The sequence below is a fragment of the Pelophylax lessonae genome (genome assembly GCF_965119305.1).
Source record: "Pelophylax lessonae genome assembly, chromosome: 3".
Taxonomy (NCBI): Eukaryota; Metazoa; Chordata; class Amphibia; order Anura; family Ranidae; genus Pelophylax; species Pelophylax lessonae.
Genome location: NC_138770.1, coordinates 43314555 through 43337802, shown reverse-complemented (window position 1 = coordinate 43337802; position 23248 = coordinate 43314555). Strand labels below are relative to the sequence as shown.

Here is a 23248-nt window from a genome sequence, read left to right as displayed (position 1 = left end):
GTCTTCCGTGCCGTTCGTGTGACGTCATCATTTGGCGCCACTACGTCAATGGCACGTGATGTCCACCTCGCGCTCATATACATGGGAGAAAGCTTGCTTGTCCACGATGCGACTACCTTCTCCCTTTCCTGAGCGTGGACATGACGCTGGTGACCTGGCTGTGACCAGCCTCCGGTATGCCCCTTCTTGGACACCCCTCACTTCTTACCTACCCTGTCTCATCCTATCTATACCTCTCCTAGGCACTCAGTATTCACCTCTGTGGCTATTACTGCCCTATCTCACTGGACTTTCACTCACGACATTGTTGTCGTTTTCTTTCCCCTTCTTTTCTCTCCTTCACCCTCATTGACTCCCTATGCATTAGCACTACCATCTTCCGTCACTCTTTCATTTTAGGTGATTTTGGGTCTAATTCCTTCCTCACCTTGGGTGTCTACTCTCACTTTATCCTAACTTTTCAATAATCACTACCTTTTACTTTATTTACACAGTTATCCATGGGGATCCTATGTTGATATCCATCACCACACTCAACCTGGGCCTTGTTGCCTTCTCTTTCCAGGGATGCCCATGAGGGATGCCCTCTGGCTGCAGTCGAGGCCACCACAGCTCCCGTGCAAGACCCCTGGCCCTTCTGGACAATCATCCACAATACTTTTACCAATTTCCTTATCAAACTACTTTACCAAATGTTTTTAATTTACCTATATGGTTCCACTGTCAAAGTGGGTTTGGTGATGCACTTGCTCCTGACGAGTGGGAAAATCCACGAAACGCGTTGAGCTTCCTTACGTGCATCCTTCCTATCGTCCATTGATTTGGATTCCATACACAGCAACTACCATTATTGTCCATCCCCTTCCGAATGTGCATCCTATAGCTTGCATGGAGTGTCCAACATTGTTTCTATTTCCTCTATTATGTATCACATGTTTATATCATGCATCTATCCTTATTCATGTACTGTGATGAGATTTGTCCATTAAATCTTTTCATATGTTTTATATCTGTGATTGTACCTTTTATCTGCCAACCGTTATCATGCACCTCATCTAAAGTCCCAATTGTTTCCCCTCTTACCTATTTTAATTGTCAGTAACCTCAGGCGAATCGGCTTTATATTTAAATATAGTCTATGGATCTTATGTCTTACCATACATTATCCACTACTTTGTTTTACCCAATATGCCGATTGCCTCTGCTACCTGATACTAGCCATCATTACCTTCCCCCCTTCACCTCCCCCCTTGATGCTCCAGGTAAGTGCACTGGTCTCAGGGGGGGGCCCACACTGCATTGAAGGGGGCACACATGCACGCTGGTCACTGCATTGATGGGGGCACGGAAAGCTGGTCACTGCATTGAAGGGGGCAAGGCAAGCTGGTCACTGCATTGAAGGGGGCAAGGCAAGCTGGTCACTGCATTGAAGGGGGCAAGGCACGCTGGTCACTGCATTGAAGGGGGCAAGGCACGCTGGTCACTGCATTGAAGGGGGCAAGGCACGCTGGTCACTGCATTGAATGGGGGCACGGCATGCTGTGGTAACTCTGCATTGAATGGGGGCATGCTGTGGTAACTCTGCATTGAATGGGGGCATGCTGTGGTAACTCGGCATTGAATGGGGGCACGCTGTGGTAACTCGGCATTGAATGGGGGCACGCTGTGGTAACTCTGCATTGAATGGGGGCACGCTGTAGTAACTCTGCATTGAATGGGGGAACGCTGTAGTAACTCTGCATTGAATGGGGGCATGCTGTGCTAGCTCTGCATTGAATGGGGGCATGCTGTGCTAGCTCTGCATTGAATGGGGGCACACTGTAGTAACTCTGCATTGATGGGGGCACACTATACCTTGATTACTGAAGGCCCCTTTCACACTTTTGTGACCTCAAAATCATGCAATTTTTTGCCGCAAAGCAATGCCTATTAGGTTTTTTGCTGTTTACGCCCCCAAAAAAATTTTGAGCACCAGCCGCCACTACTAGGAACACATTGAAAATGTACAAGGGGTTTCATCTGGGTTCCTCTCTACCTGATAAGAGTATCTGGGACCCATCCCCACCTCTCTGCAATCTATATATGGCTTCAAAAAACAATGGGACCCGCACTATTGTTAAATCCCTTTATGTTCCAGACCCTCAACACCACCTACCTGATGATGGTGAGGGATGGTGTGACCTTCCTGTGTGGAATCCCGGGAATACAGAGGATGGGGACATCTCTCTGGTAGGTTACCATTACTTGATCCATCTGTAGGAAACACACACACTGACTGAATACATTGTTTCTATGTGTTTATCAGATGATGGGGGATCTAGGTGGATCCTCCGTACTGCTCTCTCCTTTACAATAAAGTCTCCTCTTACCCGGTGATGTGAGGGGTGGCTGATTGTCCATCATGACGTCCTTGTAGAGATCCTTGTGTCCTTCTAAATACTCCCACTCCTCCATGGAGAAATAGACAGTGACATCCTGACACCTTATAGGAACCTGACACACACAATGATACAGTCACCATCCAGACACATCCCTTGTCTGTTACTGGATAATGTCCCAGAATTCCCAGCACCGCTCACCTCTCCTGTCAGCAGCTCCATCATCTTTATTATGACTTCTAGAATCTTTTTATTGATGTTAATCTCACGTTTTAGGGAGTGAGGTGGAGGCACCGTGATGGTGATATGTTCTCCAGACTTCCTAGGAGGAAAACTCTGTATAAAAATAAAAAAAAAAACAGTAATATCATGTGACCTCCCAGAATCCTCCTTACCTCTGCAGTCAGGTCTGTGTTTAATTAATAGAGATAAGTGATGTCATGTGACCTCCCAAAACCCCCTTCACTTCTCTAGTCAGGTCTGTGTTTTATTGATAGAGAGAAGAGTGATGTCATGTGACCTCCCAGAATCCTCCTCACTTCTCTAGTCAGGTCTGTGTTTTATTAATAGAGATAAAAGTGATGTCATGTGACCTCCGAAAATCCCCCTCACTTCTCCGGTCAGGTCTGTGTTTTATTGAGAGAGAGAGAGAAGAGTGATGTCATGTGACCTCCCAGAATCCTCCTCACCTCTCCGGTCAGCAGGTAGATGATCTCCAGGGTGAGGTTTAGTATCCTCTCAGTCATGTGACTTCCGTCCTCCTCCATCATCATTGATGTGGTCATGTGATCTATGCAGGTTAGATGGATAGAGGAGAATTATCTGGACTGTACTGGTTGTACAATATTAGTAAGGGTATGTAAGGGTGTCAATAGGGGGATTCTTTGCTCTCAGGTTATCCTTAATGATGATCACTGCTGCTCTAGAACACCTGTAGCCCCATCCATATTATTGTGGTGTTTATTTTTGTTCTCTCTCCTATTGTCTCTCCGACAAGCTGATCTTCTTCTGTACAACTCTGGCCTCCATTGCGCTCTTGTAGTCTGTAGGCATCGTTCAGCGGTGAGGTCAGCAGGGGAGACATTCTTCGTTACAGGTTGCTTTATGGAAAACCTTTTGGGCATTGCACCCTCCTGACCCCTGGGTTTTGTGTATTATGGACTGCTGACCTAGAGCAGAGTAGGATCAGATTCTATTTAATCATACTCGATTTAAGCCCCTCCCACTTTTAAGCACAATTTGGCCACAACCACGATCTGGCATAACACTACACTCGTCCCCCCATGTTCTACCTCAGTTTTCAGGGCCACAAATTTTCAAACGTTTTTAGGTATGTGCATCTCAGTGTTGCTTCACTGGGCAGTATTTACCAAGCTATACCTGCTACTTTTTTTATACACAAGGGGGAGGTATCTGAGTTCCCCCTTAATTTACAGGGGGCTTTCAGATTCCCATAAAATAGATAAAGGGGAAATCGGAGCTAGTTTCTCTAGGAGTTGAGTAATACAATCAAAATATTGTATCAATAAAAATGAGACAATGAATGTTCATATAAAAATCTTGAAGAGAGATGTAAAAAACAATACTGCTAACTCAATGAGTATCAAGTGAGTGTAAAAATCTTAAATGTGTAGAGATGGTATAAATACTACAAAATGAATACAACGAGTGTGGTATATATCTCCAAAATAAAACACAAAGGTATTAAGGGTGAAATAATAGATCTGAAGCGACCAGGCTAAAAAAGCATCATAAAAGCATCATAAATAGCATCAAGACAATGTGCAAAATTGCAATTAATATAAAGGTGCAAGTACTAATAAGTGCTGGGCGGTAAATCAAAAATGACAAGAATAATAAATAGGTAATACATGCAAAATGCCAAAGCAATAAGGTGCTGAGATAACGTGCAGTAGCATAAAAAATGGCAACACTCAAATATGGGTGAATCGATAATCAATATAAAAGAATGTCCATGTGCAAAAAACAGGGTGCAAAGGTGCTTCAAACAGGTAACTTTCATGACTCTTCACATTATTAAGGTGACTCTTGTGATACTCCAGGCGTGTCACCAGAGTGAGCTAATCCACGAAAAGGTGTAATGGCCGCTCACCTCCAAAAACACCTTTAAAGGTGATTCCCATAAGCCTCCCACCTCCAGAACCTCACAACCACCATGCCAGGGTTGTGGGAAAGAGGCCCTTCTCCTTAACATAAGGACAAAGGTGCTTTCCGGGGGGATCTCCCCATGTTGGGAGCATGTGGCCTTGTAAGGTTCAAGAGAGAGGGGGGCCACTTGCTCATCCCCCCTTACCTGGTATGATGGGAGTGACTTTGGTTGGGGGGCATGTGGAACACAGCTTACCTTAGAGAGGTTGGGAAATCCCTCTCTCAGCCCGACTAGGCCCCTTTTATGTGTAAGTCACCCTGTGTCTATTAGAGGCACAGGGTGACCAAGAAACTTATGGACTCAATGGACACTAAGAATATGGTTTGGATTACTCAAATGGGACAGTAATATTTATCAACCATATCCCCCAAGGAATATATGAAGATTCTTGTGACTCTAGGCCTAGGCTTGATGTTAAAGGCCCAGCTGCCTACTGCCAATAAGAGACTGCTTCACACAGTCAGACTCATAGCAGATGCTAATATCATCAGCTCAACCACCTGTCTTCCACACATTGTTCATTGTGCTGATTTACTCACCTATTGTCTACTGTGGGTTCTGTGTTTATACTTCAGATAATGTGTAATGTATTTTGTTTTAGCCTTGTTACAGTGCTAAGTTAATTAACATGTTAATGATAAAATTGTCTGGGTCTGTATTCCCATTCACATATTGTTTCTGTCCAGATGGCTAAGTAATAAGTTAAGCATTAGCGATTGTCGTCCGTAAATATTCGGCCGCCGACCGATCGGCCGATTGTAGGATGGATAGACAAAATAAACAATCCATAGTGTAAATCTATAAAGACTGAGTTTAATAAATGAAAAGAAGCTAAATACACACTTATAATCCTGCTGTGAAATCAGAGCATGTACAGGAACAATCTTCAAGGTGCCGTGCGCTCCGAGGATCGGGCTATCCAAAATCGGAGGTGACATAATAGCGCTCGAAGCACCGCCCAGCGCGTTTCCTCAGATAGAGATCCTCAGGAGCAGCCATCTTGCGACACCTCATGTCCTTTATACCCTAAGCTTGCCAGGCAGCAGTAAACAGTGTACGAACGGCAATATTGGTCTAAAACATCGTCCACCTTAACGAACACTAAAAGGGCTAATTTTGCAGTATCCTCTATACTTTTTGGATGTGTAAGACCCAGCCGTAAGTTCAACGGCTAGATACACTCACTCTAACAGGTACCCAAGAACTTAAAGTTTTAGATTTGGCCCTTAAATATGCTCCTGATAAGGACGTGAATATATTGGCGGTATATAGAGATTTACAAAAATGTATGCGTAAACTCAATTTTAAAACATTTTTTGAAGATAAGGGAGAGAATAAGCAACAAAAACCTACAGAGTTCAAACACACCACTGGGTGTGATTGCCTGAGTGCATTAAGGATAATGGTGGAGGAGGATTTGAAGAAACTTGAAGTAAAAGGGACAAAGAACAAAGATATATGGAAGAACATTAAGAAGACTGAGAAAAAGAAGGAAGTAGTCATAAGCACAGCAGACAAAGGCGGGGGGATTAGGTATACAGTATTACATAAAAAGGGACTACGAAGAAGAAATGGAAAATTTATTAAATGTAGAGGATACAAATAAAAAGTTAAATGGCAATAGGAAGACACAATAGTAGAAGGAATTGAGGACCTATATCAATAATGGGAAAGAGAGGGGGATTCTGAACAAAAAAAAAAAGTAAGAAATCTTTTACCAAAGGCATGGAAGACCCCAGTGATAGATTATCTTCCAAAAATACACTAAGGGCTTACAAAACCCCCAGGAAGACCCATTATTAGTGGAGTTAACTGCCTTTTAGTTACTGTATATGTAAATTCTCTCTATGCTAGTATAGTACAGAAAGTTGGTCTGAAAGGGGCTGAGAAGGCTCTACACAGGCAAACCGATCTGAAACAAGAGCAAATACAATTTATTTCTCTGAAGACGTCAGCGTGCTGACGAAACGCATTAGTTGGAACACACGTAGAAGTCACGTGGGGAGAGTGGAACGCAAACCGGAAGCATACCGCTACACCGCTGTCCACTCTGTCCCCGACTCGTGATAGTCACACATACAGCCTTTTTTAAAAAATGTTTACGATTTTACAATTGTATTGACATTGTGGAATGTTTTTACCCATGGATTGGAAATAAAACTCTACTACACTATACGGAGCCTTTTTTCCTTCTTCCTCTGTGCCTGAGTTGGGAACCAGAGCTTGAGAGATTGCAGTTCTTGGTCGAAGTGACTACATTGGATGAACAGCCACTGATCCCGTGGGGGTGACCACACAGTCGCTGCATGGTCTTGTTGCTATATAGCAGTCAGGACCAACAACATTTGGTGAGTGGCCCATTCATAACCACTTTTGGATCACATCTGTTGGTGAAATCTAGCCTATACAAGGCTGATGGGGAAGATCCCTTTTTAGCACCTGCACTTCAATCTGCATAGAACTGTTTTTTTCACTTTGCACCAGATTTTCTATCAAGCTTGTTTCTTTGGACTATTTATTGGTTGTTATATCACTCATTTTGTATATCCAGCATATTTATCTATTTATATTTAAATCTATTTTTACAGATACAGAGTACTTGTACCACGATTTATGCACATTTGCACTTTATATATATTAGAGTTGATCGAACACCTGGATGTCTGGGTTTGGCGGGTCCGGCCCAACTTGAAAAAAAAGTCAGGGTTCGTGACCCGGACTTAATCCGAACTTTACCTCGATCCCGAACCCCATTGAGGTCAATGGTGACCCAAACTTTTGAGCACTAAAATGGCTCTAAAACAAACATGGAAAGGGCTAGAGGGCTGCAAATGGCAGCAAAATCTTAAGAGCATTGCAAGTGCTCTGCAAACAAATGTGGATAGGGAAATAACTTAAAATAACATAAAAAACTGAAAAATAATAATCTTGAATGATGTAGGAGGAGGACGAGGCTCATATGGAGTAGGAGGTTGAGGTGGCGGTGGATATGGCGGTGTAGGTGGAAGCGGCGGCAGCGGTGGAGGACGAGGCCCATATGAAGTAGGAGGTTGAGGTAGCGGTGTAGTTGGAAGCGGCGGTAGAGGAGGACGAGGTAGCCAACACTGGTTTTTGTTTTTAATTTTATTTCTTTTTAAATTAGGGTACACCCCAAAAGAGTTAGAAAGATCAAATACAACAATGGCCGGGTAAGGCCGGTATACATGTCTATTCTGCACAAGGTACGGATAAGTCCTGTGGGATCCATGCCTGGTTCATTTTAATGAACGTGAGCTTGTCCACATTGGCTCTGGACAGGCGGCTGTGCTTGTCTGTGATAACGCCCCCAGCCGTGCCAAATACACGTTCAGATAATACACTGGCTGCAGGGCGGGCAGGCCAGCACCTCCAAGGCGTAAAGGGCAAGCTCAGGCCATGTGCCCAATTTGGAGACCCAAAAGTTGAAGGGGGCAGACCCGTCATTCAGTACGTGTAGGCGTGTGCACACATACTTCTCCACCATGTTAGTGCTGGGTCGTGGTGCTTCTGGTGGAGCTCCTGTTGCAAGGAGAGGACGTGGTCGATCTGTGGCAGCTACACACACAAGTGAAACACCTTTCTCAGCTGCGAGTAGGCGACAGAACCTTACAGCAGTATTTGGCAGGGCCTAATGCACCTCTACAAATGTTGAGGCCAGAACAAGTACAGGTGATAGTAGATTGGGTTGCTGACAGTGCCTCCAGTTTCTTCACATTGTCTCCCACCCAGTCTTCTGCTGAAAGGTCAGAGTTGGCACCTGCAGCCGATGTCCATCAATCTTTCACCTCACCCCCTTGTAAATCAGCCAAGCAGTCTGAGCCCCAAGTCATGCAGCAGTCTCTTCTTTTTGAGGACTCTGTTAGCATGGTTTCCCAGGGCCATCCACCTAGCCCTGCCCCAGAAGTGGAAGAGATTGAGTGCACTGATGCCCAACCACTTAGGTCTCAAGATGAGTACATGGGAGGACCATTACAGCATGTCTCGGTTGATGACGAAACACAGGTACCAACTGCTGCGGAATTCCGAATTGCGGAGACCGACAAGGGTTGCAGGGGTGAAGACTGCGTGGAAGATGATGTGGAGGACGATGAGGTCCTCGACCCCACATGGAATGAACGTCATGCAGATGACCTGAGTAGTTTGGAGGAAGAGGCGGTGGTTGCACAGAACCACCAGCACAGCAGAAGAGGGAGCAGGGTGCAAAAGCGGAGCGGCCGTGCCCTAGACACTACGCCTGCTACTGCCCAACACAGCAAGGGACCGAGCACACCAAAGCCAGCTCAAAGGAGTTCCCTAGCGTGGCAGTTCTTCAGACAATGTGATGATGACAGGACACGAGTGGTTTGCACGCTGTGCAATCAGAGCCTGAAGCGAGGCATAAATCTTCCCAACCTGAGCACAACCTGCATGACCAGGCATCTAAGTGCAAAGCATGAGCTGCAGTGGAGTAGACACCTCAAAAACCAAGAAAGGTCTCTGGCTCCTCCTGCAGTCTCGGCCTCTTCATCCACCTCTGTAGTGAGACCGGCACCTGCCACCCCACAAACAGAGGATCTGCCAGCACCACCACCATCTGGGTCACCAACAACCATCTCCACAATGTTCCCTGGAAGTGTTCAGCTTTCTAAACACTGGAGCGGAAGAGGAAGTACTCCCCCTACCCACCCGCAATCCCTGGCCCAGAATGCCAGCATATCAAAATTCCTGGCCTTTGAAATGCTGTCATTCCGTCTGGTGGAGACGCAGAGTTTTAAAAGCCTTATGGCGGTGGCTGTCCCACAGTAAATCGTGCCCAGCCGCCACTAGTGTTCCAGGCAAGCAATCCCTTCCCTGCACAACCAACTGGGTGACAAAATCAGGTGTGCACTGCGCAACGCCATCTGTGGCAAGGTCCACCTAACTACGGATACGTGGACCAGTAAGCACGGTCAGGGACGTTATATCTCCCTAACAGCACACTGGGTAAATGCAGTGGCGGCTGGGCCTGAGGCGGATAGCAGTTTGGCGCATGTCCTTCAACCACCGAGGATTGCAGTGAGCTTCAGTTTGCCTCCTGTTCCTAACTCCTCCTACTCCGCTTCCTCATCCTCTACCGCCTCCTCTTCCGGTCAGCGTAACACCTTCATCACCAACTTCAGCACAGCCAGGGGTAAATGACAGCAGGCAGTTTTAAAACTTGCCTGTTTGGGGGAAAAAAACACACACCGCGGCGCAGGAGTTGTGGAGGGGCATTCAACAGCAGACTGATGAGTGGGTGCTGCCAGTGAGCCTCAAGCCCCGCCTGGTTGTGTGCGATAATGGGCGAAATCTTGTAGCAGCTCTGGGCCTAGCCGGTTTGACAAACATCCCTTACCTGGCGCATGTGCTGAATTTGGTGGTGCAGAGGTTCCTTAGAAATTACCCCGATATGTCAGAGCTGCTGCAGAAAGTGCGGGCCCTCTGTGCGCACTTTCGGCGTTCTCACCCTTCCCGCCTCATATGCGACATGCCCACATGTCATAGAACTCCACCTTGCACATGCTGGCCAGACTGCGCGAGCAGCAGCAGGCCATAGTGGAGTTTCAGCTGCAGCACGCACGCGTGAGTCGCTCTGCGGAACAGCACCACCAATAACTGGGCCTTCATGTGAGACCTGTGTGCCTTGTTGCGCTGTAACATATGCAGACTAGGCCGCAGTTTATTTTTTTTCTCCTAAATGGGTTTGTATTGATAAGCGGAATACAACAACAGTATCCAATGGGTGTATCTCACTGTAACGTATGAATGAAAAATTTCTATTTTTCCCTTTAATTGGTGATTTTTGAAGAGCAGATTTGAACAGCAGTGTCTAAACGCTGTATGACAATGTCACAGTAAAGTATGAATGAAATACTGAAAAATATTTTTTTTTCCCTAAATACTGAAAAATAATAATTTTTTCCTTACATTGGTGCTTATTGAAGAGCAGATTAGAAAAAGCAGTGTCTGTCTAAACAATGTATGTCAAAGTAAAATATGAAGGAAAAAAGTTTTTTTCTTTTTTAAATGTAGATTAGGCAGACACATATGCACTGAGCTTGCATTACATGGCCGCTACACACCGCACGCCTAACAGGTTGGATACTGTTGTTCTATTCCGCTATTGAATAAAAAAGAACACATTTGAATGAAAAACTGAAAAATAATTTTTTTTCCCTAAATACTGAAAAATAATAATTTTTCCCTTACATTGGTGCTTTTTGAAGAGCAGATTAGAAAAAGCAGTGTCTGTCTAAACAATGTATGTCTAAGTAAACAATGAAGGAAAAAAGTTTTTTTCTTTTTTAAATGCAGATTAAGCAGACACATATGCACTGAGCTTCCATTAAACGGCCGCTACACACCGCACGCCGCCCACCTAACAGACTGATAAAAGTTTTTTTTTTCTCCCTCCTACTCCTCACTGGGCTCAGGTCAGGGCATAAAGATCGTGCACTGCACCCCCACACAATAAAATCAATGTAGATCGCTGTCTGATTAAAGAAGATTCTTCCTATTCTTTCCCTCAAAGCAATCTCCAGCCTGCCCCTACAACAATATCCTATCTCTCCCTCAGCAGCAGCATCAGGAACCTCTCCCTAGTATAGTTATAGCAGAGTGACGCGCGGCGCTATGTGACTCCAGCTTATATAGAGTCTGGGTCACATACTGCACTGGCCAATCACAGCCATGCCAGAGACATGCATGGCTGTGATGCCCCGTAAAAAGACTGCACCACTTCTGCCAGAGACATGTCTAAAGGATTCCTGGTGAAGAGAAGAAAAAAGTCCCCACCGCTCACCTACTGAGTGCGAGATCAAGATAAAGACAGAGCTCAGCCCTCCACCCCAGCATGGATGGTGTAAACTGTGTCTGAGCAGAGGCTGGTTCCCTGCCTCACTGGAAACTCTCCTCCTCCAGCCCTGACCGAGCTGTCCCAGCTCCCCCCAACTGCTGGCCAGGTCAGGAAACCAGATTTGGCCGGTGAGTAGAGAGTACCTGGAGCAGAGTTTCAATCTGGAATGGGGGTCAGGAGGAGACCGGGAAGAGACAGAGTGGGAAAGTGGCCGAGTCGCTGCACCATGGGCCTCTGGTTTGTACTTGCCCTCTGGACTGAAAGTTGCCAGTCTGCCCCTGGGTATATCATTTAGGGGGAACTCCACACTTTTTTTTGTGTGTGGGGTCCCCCATTACCTTTTATATAATCATCCAGGATAAGTGTGTGGTATAAATAAATGAAATCCTCGGGCACTTTATTTACAAACAGAAGGAAAACTGTAATTTACCAGCAAATTAAAGAATAATTTCACCTTGAGTGCCGGTTCACACTTGTGCGATGCGGGAACGCTGCGAATATGCAGCATGTTCCCGCATCGCATCCGCACCTCTGGCAGTTCACACTGCCATATGCGATATGCAGGGGATGTCAATTAAAAGTTAACGACACCCCCAGTTGCGATCGCATATAGCAGTGCGATCTGCAAGTTCGCACAGAATCGGATCGCACTAGTGTGAACCACTATGCGATCCGATTCTACCGCGGATAAAAAAAAAGCCTCATGTGCGAGTTTGGTGCGGATGCGGTGTGAATTCAGCCATACAAAGTGTATGGCTGAACTCGCACCGCACATGAGATCGCATGTAATTTAGGAGCAGTGCGCTCCGAATTACATGCGATCTCCGCAAGCGCACAAATGTGAACCGGCACTTAGAACACGTTATACCCAAATCTATTGTGCAACATGTTTCAGCACTTCTCCCCTAACCCCCTGAGCTTCCTCCTTTCCTACCCGTAGCCACTGTCACATTTAACCACTTGCCGACCGCCCACCACATATATACTGCGGCAGGCTGGCTTGGCTGCGTGAATTGCCGTACCTGTACGGTTGTTTGCAGGAGCACCCGCCCCCACTAGGCAGCGGGGATGCCGATCCACGGAACAGCTGGCACTGATTGCCGCTGGGCACCAGCGATTGCTCCCCGCTAATGATCACAGAGCACCTGTGATCCTTCTATATAGGATGACAGGTCTCTATGATCATTTCACAAATCCCTCCCCCAAACAGTAAGAAAACACTCCCCTAGGCTCACACTTAACCCTTTGATCACCTGGTGTTAACCCCTTCCCTTCCAGTGTCATTATTACAGTAACAGTGCATATTTTTTAGCACTGATTACTGTAGTAATGTCACTGATCCCCCCAAAAGTGTCCAAAAAATGTAAGTTTGGGGGTTCGATTTGTCTACCGCAATGTCACAGTTCCTCTAAAAATCGCAGATCGCCGCCATTACTAGTAAAAAATAAATAAATAAAAATGACAAATTTTTCCCCTAGTTTGTAGACTGGATAACTTTGGCGAAAACCAATCGAAATACGCTTATTGGGATCTTTTTTACCAAAAATATGTAGCAGATTCCAAATTGGCCTAAAAGAATGAAAAAAAAATGATTTTACATTTTTTTTTTTGGGGAATGTTATATAGCAGAATGTGAAAAATATTTTTTTATTTTTTCAGAATTGTCGCTCTTTTTCTTGTTTATAGCGCAATAAATAACAATCAAAGAGGTGATCAAATATCACCAAAAGAAAGCTCTATTTGTGGGAAAAAAAGGACATCAATTTTATTTGGGTACAGCGTCGCACGACCACGCAATTGTTTGTTAAAATAACGCAGTGCCGTATTGCAAAAAATTGCCTGGTCATTAAGGGGGGCAAATCCTTCCGGTCCAAAACTGGTTAAAATAGGTTTTGCCTGCATACTGCATAGCCGCATCATTCACTTAAAGGGATCTTTGAATGAATAAACTACAAGTCTCATCTTCCACCGCAAAAGAGGGCTTGTATTTCTCAATGGACTATGAGTGTGCTGAACAGCACACTCGTAGTCCATCATTGACACTTTCTCCAGCTTTCTAGCTAAAAGCCTGAATGAAGGTACAGGCAGAGGAAGTGTCTGCAGGAGCCTGCAGTCTACTGATCACGGGTGCAATGCTTCGCAGGCTCCTCTGGTAAAAAAAATAAATAATAACATGCACATTTATTTACTGCAGAAATATGTGCATTTATTATTTTTTCTCCTAAGGGTGAACTTAGTCTGTAAACTGCTTTTTCATGCTTTGTAAGTGTTGTTGTAGTAGGTTGTATACATCGTACAGATACACCACTTTACAGGCTGGGTCAGAATCCCCCCTCAGACATGGTATTCAAAGACATTTTAATGTTATATACAGTAGTTAGTGGGGTTGAAAAAAAGACACAAGTCCATCTGGCTCAGCCAATAAAAAAAACAAAAACAGTAAAGAAAACCCAACCATACAATCCCATATACACAATCCTATACCCGCAGTTGATCCAGAGGAAGGTGAAAAACCCCAGCAAAGCATGATACAATTTACTACAGCAGGGGAAAATATTTGTTCCTGATCCCCGAGAGGATATCAGATATTCCCTGGATCAACTTTACCAATAAATATTAGTACCCAGTTATATTATGTACACCCAGGAAAGAATCCAGGCCTTTTTTAAAGCAATCTAGTGAGCTGGCCAGAACCACCTCTGGAGGGAGTCTATTCCACATTTTCACAGTTCTTAAGGTGAAGAGACCTTTCCGTATTTGGAGAAGAAATCTGTTTTCCTCGTGACATAAAGAGCGCCCCCTTGTCCTCTGTGATAACCCTAAAGTGAATATCTCAACACCAAGTTCACTATATGGATCACTTATATATTTATACATGTTGATGATATCCCCCCCCCCCCCCTAATCTCCTCTTCTCAAGAGAGAATAAATTCAGTTCCTCTAATCTTTCCTCATAGCTGAGCTCTCCATGCCTCTTATCAGTGTGGTTGTCCTTCTCTGCACTTTCTCCAGTTCCCGGATATCCTTTTTGAGAACTGGTGCCCAAAACTGAACTGCATATTTCAGATGAGGTCTTACTAATGATCTGTACAGGGGCAAAATTATATCTCTCTCTCTCTGGAGTCCATGCCTCTGTTAATACAAGAAAGTACTTTGCTTGCTTTGCAAACCCCAGCTTAGCATTGCATGCTATTATTAAGCTTATGATCTACCAGAACACCCAGATCCTTCTCCGCTATGGATTCCCCCAGTTCTACTCCCCCTAGTATGTATGATGCATGCATATTCTTAGCCCCCAAGTGCATAACTTTACATTTATCAACATTAAACCTCATTTGCCACATAGTTGCCCAATGAAACAGTGCATTGAGGTCAGCCTGTAAATTGGAGACATCCTGTAAGGAAGTTATTCCACTGCAAAGCTTTGTGTCATCTGCAAAGACTGAGATGGTACTTTTAATCCCAGACCCTATATCATTTATAAAGATATTAAAAAGTAAGGGTCCCAACACTGAACCTTGGGGTACACCACTGATAAACTTAGACCATTCAGAGTAAGAAACATTAACCACTACTCTCTGAATGCTATCTCTTAGCCAGTTTTATATCCATTTAAAAAATGGCCTTTTTAAGCCTGTAGACTTTACCTTACACATTAGCCATGTGTGGGGAATGGTGTCAAACACTTTTGAAAAATTTGAATATACTATGTCCACAGCCACCCCTCTATCCAAGGTTTTACTTACTTCCTCATAGAGGATTATGAGGGCATGTTGCCCTTCATTATATTATTATACAGGATTTATAAAGCATTACTAAATTTGTTGTCCCCCACCAATTGGACTTAAAAAAAAAAAAAAACAATTATTTTGGTGGATGTTCCCTAGGTCAGTGCCCAGCCCCTCCGTGTCATTTGTCTGACAATCTCTTGCCTATTAGGCTAGAAAACAGGCATTACTGTTTTTTAACATTCGGCTCCCATTGACTTCAATGGAGTTCAGATTCGGCACCTGAGCCTTAGTTATGTTCTGTGGAGCCGTCTCTCACGGAACCTAGGTATGTTCATCTCATCTCCAGTGAGAAGGTGACACGTCTCTAACATGAAGAGAATGTTCCGGGCCCGGAAGTGGCTCCCACTGACTTCAATGGGGGTTCAGATTCGGCACCTGAACCTTAGTTATGTTCTGTGGACCCATCCCACACGGAACCCTGGTACGCTCATCTCATCTTCAGTGAGAAGGTGACACGTCTCTAACATGAAGAGAATGTTCCGGCCCCGTAAGTGGCTCCCACTGTCTTCAATGGGGGTTCAGATTAGGCACCTGAACCTTAGTTATGTTCTGTGGACCCATCTCACACGGAACCCTGGTACGCTCATCTCATCTTCAGTGAGAAGGTCACACATCTCTAACATGAAGAGAATGTTCCGGCCTCATAAGTGGGGAAATGTTCTGACCCTGACGGGGCTAATCTGCGTTTCCACACTATATATGTGTGTATCATCATCTGCTGGAGATAAAAGACGTCACAGTGACTATGGAGGAAGAGGACGGACATGACGGGGGGTTACTGGGTGTAAATAGAAAATAAGATCTTATTACCTCCTCTGCTGAAACTTCCAGCAATGTCTCCTCTCTACTTCTTCCCCACTCACCTCTCATCTGGAACTTCTTATTTATACCTGACATCACTTCCTGTCTGTACCTGCCATTACTTCCTGTCTGTATTCCATAGAGACTTCCTGTCGGGTTAGAAGTGATATTACCACCTTGTGGAGCTCAAAGGAATTGCAAGCCAGAGAAATGTTTGTGAACACAGTGTTCTATCAGAATGCCGTTACCCATCAGATTGAGCAACGGAAGTGACGTTTGGACCAAAAAACACTTACTATGCATGCGTTCCACCATGCGTTCCACGACTCTATGCGTTCCAAACACTTTATGATCTGACGGGTAGCAGTAATATGATAGAACATATACACCCAGCTACGTCTTGAATTTCTGAGTATTATTAACAATAAAGTGAGCGTATATAAATAAATATAGTATATTGACATCTGTGATGCTGTTTTGATGTTACATTTTTAAAGAAGCTGGACGCCAGCAGTAGGAAGGTGGCGGAGGCCATATTGGGACACATTCAGCACTGCTCTGCGATAAACCTTTATGCTTTCAAAATGAAACATCCAAACAGCATCAAAAATAACAATATACTTAATTTATTTTTATACGCTAACTTTATTGCTAAAATGACTCTGATGGGTAGCGGCATTCTGATGGAACAACGGCCTTGTCTTTGTTGTCAAGTGTGGATGTTGCAGGACAGTCCTGGGATTTTGGCTACTGTCCCATCATGTCCATGTCTTCCAGGATCTAGGATGCTTCTTTTGGAGCATCAGACATCTTTCATCATAATTGATGTGGATCTCTGTTACTGGACTATTTGTTTAATGATGGATTTAAATTGTGGGATTTTTTTTATTTTAGTAGGGCTCCGTTCACATGTCAGCGTATGATCGCGGGCAGAACCGCCGCGGTTCCGCCCGCGATTCGGAGATTATTGCAAATCGCGGGACACCTAGCATTGCCCGTTGATGTGCAATAGCCCCCCAAACGCCGAGCGATGTTGCCACGATTTACGCCCGCCGAATCGCGGCAACATCGCGCAAACAAAATCGCGGGACGCAATACGCTCCAAAGAAGCTCTTGTACTTTTTTGGAGCGTATTGCGTCCCGCGATTTTGTTTGCGCGATGTTGCCACGATTCGGCGGGCGTAAATCGCGGCAACATCGCTCGGCGTTTGGGGGGCTATTGCAAATCAACGGGCAACGCTAGGCGTCCCGCGATTTGCAATAAATCTCCGAATCGCGGGCGGAACCGCGGCGGTTCTGCCCGCGATCATACGCTGACATGTGAATGCAGCCTAAAGGAATTTTGAAAAAGTGTTTGTGTTTATTTACTGTTTTTCTTTTTTTTTTTTGTAAATTACTAAAGGTACAATGTATACCTAAGAGCTCATCCACACATGTGTTGATTATGAAGAAGGAATCAATGCTCATTAACGCTCCTATGGCATTTATGATGTGTTTTCATTGTGAGGTATTGAAAACTCTTTAAGAATGTTTGATAAATGCTTATGTAAGATGTAAACATTGCTTTGCTAGTGGGAAATGCCTAACCATTTAGCGACCACCCTATGTACATCTACTGCGGCTGCTGTGCACTGGATCACGTATCTGGTACGTGATCGGAGCTTACGGGTAAGGCATTCTGCCCCGGCTGTGCTGTGATTTGTTACAGCACATGCCGATCAGCGGGTTGCGGCCAATGATTGATGGTGGGGACCCACTGATCGGCTCCATCATTCACAGAAGAGAGCTCTGTGTTGTAAACAACACAGAGCTCTGTGCACTGACGTGAGATTTTGCTGTTTTTTTTATTTCTCTGCAAAGCAGGGAAAAAAACGATAGAGATTAGTAAAATCACCATATATTACACTTAGTTAGACACACAGTTAACACCTTGGTCACCCTAGATGTTCCCCGCCTGGGCCATTAGTACAGTGACAGTGTGTAGTATTAGTGTCACTGGAGAGGTCAGTGTCAGTTAGTGTACTTCCCTTTTAGCATCAGATTGCCCACCACACTATCATAGTACCACTATAAGTTGCTGACTGCCGCCATTACTAATATAAAAAATAAATAAATAAAAATTCCAGTATATACAAACTATATATACAATAGTTTGTAGACACTATACCTTTCACACAAACCAAATAATATACATTTACTAGGATTTTTTTTAACCTGTGTTAACATGTAGCAGAATACATTTTGGCCTAAATCTATGAAGAAATTCGATTTTTTTAAACATTTTTACTGGATATGTTTTTTTTTTTAGAAAATAAAAATGATTGTTTTTTTTTTTTTCTAAATTTGTGGTCTTTTTCTGTTTATATAATAAAAAAATAAAAAAACAGTGGTGATCAAATACCACAAATAGAAAGCTCTATTTGTGTGAAAAAATATAAAAATAATTTAGGTACAGGGTTGCATGACCACACAATTTTCAGTTAAAGCAGCACAGTGCTAAATAGCAAAAAATGGTCTGGTCAGGAAGGGGGTAAAAACCGTCCAGAGGTCAAGTGGTTAAAGGGGAAGTGATGCAGAGGATATGATCTGCTTTGGGGCATAGTTTGGTTGTGGTGTGATGGCAGACATTTTTGTGATTTCTCTGCAAGATGGATTCATATACTTTGATCTCTTTGACACTTGGCTTGGCCCAGCAAAAGATGATCATGGAAAGAATGGCCAGTTGAAAAAGAGTAGGGTGTTGCGCCAAGTATTGGGTGCATCCCAGAGTCTTACAGAGAATTTCCAAGGGGCATTTCCATACTTTTTACCATGAATTGCCGGCATACCTCCAAAAGTTATTTGATTATACCCACATGAAGGTGTCCACATTGATGCCCTTCTTGACGTTGTTAGTCCCCGACTGATGTGAGTCAAAACTAATACTGATATGTATCACCCAAAGAACGCCTCATTTTAACTTGAACCATGTCTAAGGCTGACTATACCTTATACAATTTTCTTGTACAATTTTACTCTAGATTTACCAAAACCATATAATATGAGCAGACTTGTATAAAGTATTCAAAATTTCTACTTGAGTAAAAGTACAAGTGCTCGATCAAAAAGTGACTTGAGTAGAAGTGGAAGTGCTCGCAGAAAAAGTTACTTAAGTAGAAGTACTAAAGTATTCAACATTTTTTTTACTTAAGTATTGCAAGTAGTTTTTTCAAAAAATTTGCTACTTAAGTACTAAAAGTAAAAAGTACCAGTAGTTTTTTCAAAAAATTTCTACTCAAGTACTGAAAGTAGAAGTAGAAGTACTGTGTTATGTAGTTATTAAAGAAAGAAGTCAAAAGTTTGAACATCATATTGTTTTTTATTATTTCAAATGATTTATTCAAATGATTAACCTAAAGGACAATCACAATTCCTTAGGCTGTAACTTTTTGTAAACAAAAAACAGATAAAGTATGTCCCTCCCTTCCCCTTTTAAAGCCAGGGGTGGTCTCCTTCCTGAGCTTCGTCACTCTCACAGCCAGGCAGATCACTTGAAGTTGAAGGGCCAGGGGTGGAAGGTGGTGTTTTTTGTTCGTCCATCTTTTCAGCTGATCAAAAGGCAGAACAGGAGCATGCGCAGTCTTCTTAATCGCGGTTTGATTTGATTTGCTCAATTGATGATGATGTGCCAGGCCAGCTTCATCAAACCTACAATGCTTAAAGTGAAAAATGCATCGAAAACTACTAACAAAGTGGCTGTGCTAAAAATGCTAATAAAGTGCCTGCAATTATATATATTCTTCTTGTATTCAAAATCATCGCCCACAGTATCAAAAATAAAGTGACATGTCTGTGCTAAATGCAAATGTAAATTTAATTCATATAAAATATATATGACAATACCACAATAAAATAAGTTGTGATTGTGAATAAGTTAGGTGCAAGTTTAAGCGTGTAAACTAAACTTTATAACGGAAAGTCCATAACTGAATTCCAGTGTGCAATCTAAGAAGTGCTTGTCACTTGCTGTCAGATGCTTCCACCTTTCTTCTGTGATCTGCTCAAGTAAAGTGGTGGACTGGATAGCCTCTCTCTCTGCCTCTCACCTTAGTAGCACTGGCACTGCACTGGTTCAAAAAGCTGTCTATATTATTTTCATTATAAGAACTTGTCAGAACATGCTTCCACCACCTGTCCTTCACACTAGTAGTGCTCATTTGCTTTGCTCAAGTCAAGTGCCACTGCCAGTGGCCACTGCAGTGCAGGCACAGCCGCACAGGCAGAGGCAGGCCGCAGGAAGCACAGGCACCACCACAACACAACACTTATGGTCCATCGACCATGGATGGTCGGATAATCATCATAGCCTTCAGTCTCACTCTTCTTGGTTCAAAAAAGCCACCCATGACCCGTGTGTATATAATATATTAATATTTTATATTGATTATTTGATTCTCAAATGGCACATTTGCCATGGCAAGGATTAGGCCCTCTCTACGGTCCACCTCACTCACCTCATAGAGAAGAAGATGAGATAACGAAGAAAATGCTCCGAGTCCCGCCGCCCGTGTCACAACTCCTCTCAGTAAGGGCCCTAAGGGGTGGAGTCTGAGTGACACACAACACGTCTAGAGGCAGAGACCGCGAGCGGGAAGACGGCAGCATGGCTCCTCCAGTGCGGTCTCTTAACTTGATGATCATGACAGTGATTCCGCGGGCCGCGGCGCGAGCGAGGCTGTGGGATTGATTGAATTGAGTTGTGCTGCCTACTGCTACACGCTACCAACTACTAAATTGTGAGTCAGTATATTTTATTTCATTTTTATATATAAAAGCGGTATTGTTGAGCACTACTAGCCACTAGATCTCCTGGCTGTCACTTTGTCACTAGGGATGATCGAACGGTTCGGGTCCACCATCGGTTCGGCCCGAACATTGGGTGTTCGAGGTTCGGCCGAATTTAGAACTTTTTGCCCAAAAAGTTCGGAATTCGGCAACCAGAACCGCCCAAAATGCAATGCTTCAGGAAATGGGCTTTAAAAGCCCGTGATTGGACCAGAACCATTAGCAAAAGCCAATTGAGGGGGCAGGAGAATGCTAGGAATGTGATTGGAGTGACTAGGGGGTCCCTAGACCAATCATTAGTGAATACGCCCCCCAGTATATAAGATCGCCCCCGCCATATTCCCAGCATTGTTATACTGGACATGGAAGAGAGTGGAAGCAGTTCTGTTAATTTTACTTTAAAAGTGTCATTTAGCTATTTTTAGTGTGAGGAAAGGGATATCTAGTGTAGTTAGAGTGCTCCTTTACACTTAAGTTAGCTTCAAAAATTTAGTTTCTGTAGGGAAAGTGTTAAGTGTCAGGGGACCGTAGTGTAGTGTAGGGTTAACTGACAGTGACTGCTATGGCAGGGTGACAAAACCCTTCCATAGCAGGGTGACCGCTATAAAGAAATGATCATTTCTCTGCTTCGGGACAGGTATGTGGCTTCTCACCAGCAAGCATTTTTTAATGCTGCAGGGGCTGCCACTGCCAGTGCTTTTTTGAGGACATGTTTGATGTCAGACATGACATCTGAATATGTGTATAGGGGGGATATATAGACATATATGTCTGAATATATACCCCTAGACATATATAGGTGTGATAGTAGCAGAAATAAATGCTTGCGCTAATGAAATCATTTACAGTAATATATTTCTGCTACTATCACACCTATATATGTCTAGGGGTATATATTCAGACATATATGCCTATATATACACCCTATACACATGTTCAGATGTTTTGCCTGCCTCAAAAGAACCCCAAAAAATGCCAAAAAAACGCTAGTGTCAAAAAAAAAAATGCCCAGGTGTGTTTTTGCTGGCATTTTTTGGGGGGTTTTGGAGGCAGGCAAAACATCAGAACTTGTGCACAGTACCACTATACACAAGTTCAGATGTTTTGCCTGCCTCAAAAGAACCCCAAAAAATGCCAAAAAAAACGCTAGCGTCAAAAAAAAAATGCCCAGGTGTGTTTTTGCTGGCATTTTTTGGGGGGTTTTGGAGGCAGGCAAAACATCAGAACTTGTGCACAGTACCACTATACACAAGTTCAGATGTTTTTCCTGACTGCAAAGAACCCAAAAAAATGCCTGCTATTAAACCGGCAAGGTGTTACAGCAGAGAAGCCATATTCCTGTGCTTAAAGTTTTCTAATACAAACAATCTTTTTTTTTTATGGTTCTGGACATGCTACAGAGCTGAAACTTCACAGGTACACCTTTTAGACCCCCCAGACACAAAATCACACAAAAAAAAGTTCTTAAAAATTGTCATTTTTGATAAAAAAGCCAATTATTGAAAAATTAAAAAAAAAGAGATTTTTTGATTTTTACTTTGGATTTAGTATCTGGGGGGTCTAAAAAGTGTACATGTGAAGTTTCAGCTCTGTAGCATGTCCAGAACCCCCCAAAAATTAGCATTTTCTTATAATTTTTATTAGAACAGGAATACGGCTTCTCTACGGCGCTTTTTCTTGCATTTATCGGGCATTTTTGGAGGCAGGCATGACTTTTTTTGGATTTAGTGTCTGGGGGGTCTAAAAAGTGTACCTGTGAAGTTTCAGCTCTGTAGCATGTCCAGAACCAGAAAAAAGATAATTTTTCAGTAGAGCAGGGATGGTGGGACCCCTCTTTTACACTTATATGATCTTTTTTTGGGGTTCTGGACATGCTACAGAGCTGAAACTTCACAGGTACACCTTTTAGACCCCCCAGACACAAAATCACACAAAAAAGTTCTTAAAAATTGTCATTTTTGATAAAAAAGCCAATTATTGAAAAATTAAAAAAAAAAAAAAAAAAAAAAAAAGAGAGATTTTTTTATTTTTACTTTGGATTTAGTATCTGGGGGGTCTAAAAAGTGTACATGTGAAGTTTCAGCTCTGTAGCATGTCCAGAACCCCCCAAAAATTAGCATTTTCTTATAATTTTTATTAGAACAGGAATACGGCTTCTCTACGGCGCTTTTTCTTGTATTTATCGGGCATTTTTGGAGGCAGGCATGACTTTTTTTGGATTTAGTGTCTGGGGGGTCTAAAAAGTGTACCTGTGAAGTTTCAGCTCTGTAGCATGTCCAGAACCAGAAAAAAGATAATTTTTCAGTAGAGCAGGGATGGTGGGACCCCTCTTTTACACTTATATGATCTTTTTTTGGGGTTCTGGACATGCTACAGAGCTGAAACTTCACAGGTACACCTTTTAGACCCCCCA

The 23248-nt window shown here is 43.4% G+C and overlaps 2 protein-coding genes and 1 pseudogene across 3 annotated transcripts in view; 1 reads left to right on the top strand and 2 right to left on the bottom strand.

The window, feature by feature from the left end:
* Nucleotides 1-16048, bottom strand: part of LOC309550051 (uncharacterized protein) — a gene marked incomplete at its 3' end in the record, with an annotated part of 103414 nt that extends 87366 nt beyond the window's left edge. The window contains exon 1 of the mRNA XM_082250518.1: nucleotides 16021-16048. The remainder of the gene's footprint in view (nucleotides 1-16020) is intronic.
* Nucleotides 1-23248, bottom strand: part of LOC309550683 (uncharacterized protein) — a 3164715-nt gene that overhangs the window by 538589 nt on the left and 2602878 nt on the right. The gene's annotated exons all lie outside the window — the stretch shown is intronic.
* The window catches only part of LOC309550793, a 1525103-nt pseudogene that overhangs the window by 610530 nt on the left and 891325 nt on the right, over nucleotides 1-23248 (top strand). The gene's annotated exons all lie outside the window — the stretch shown is intronic.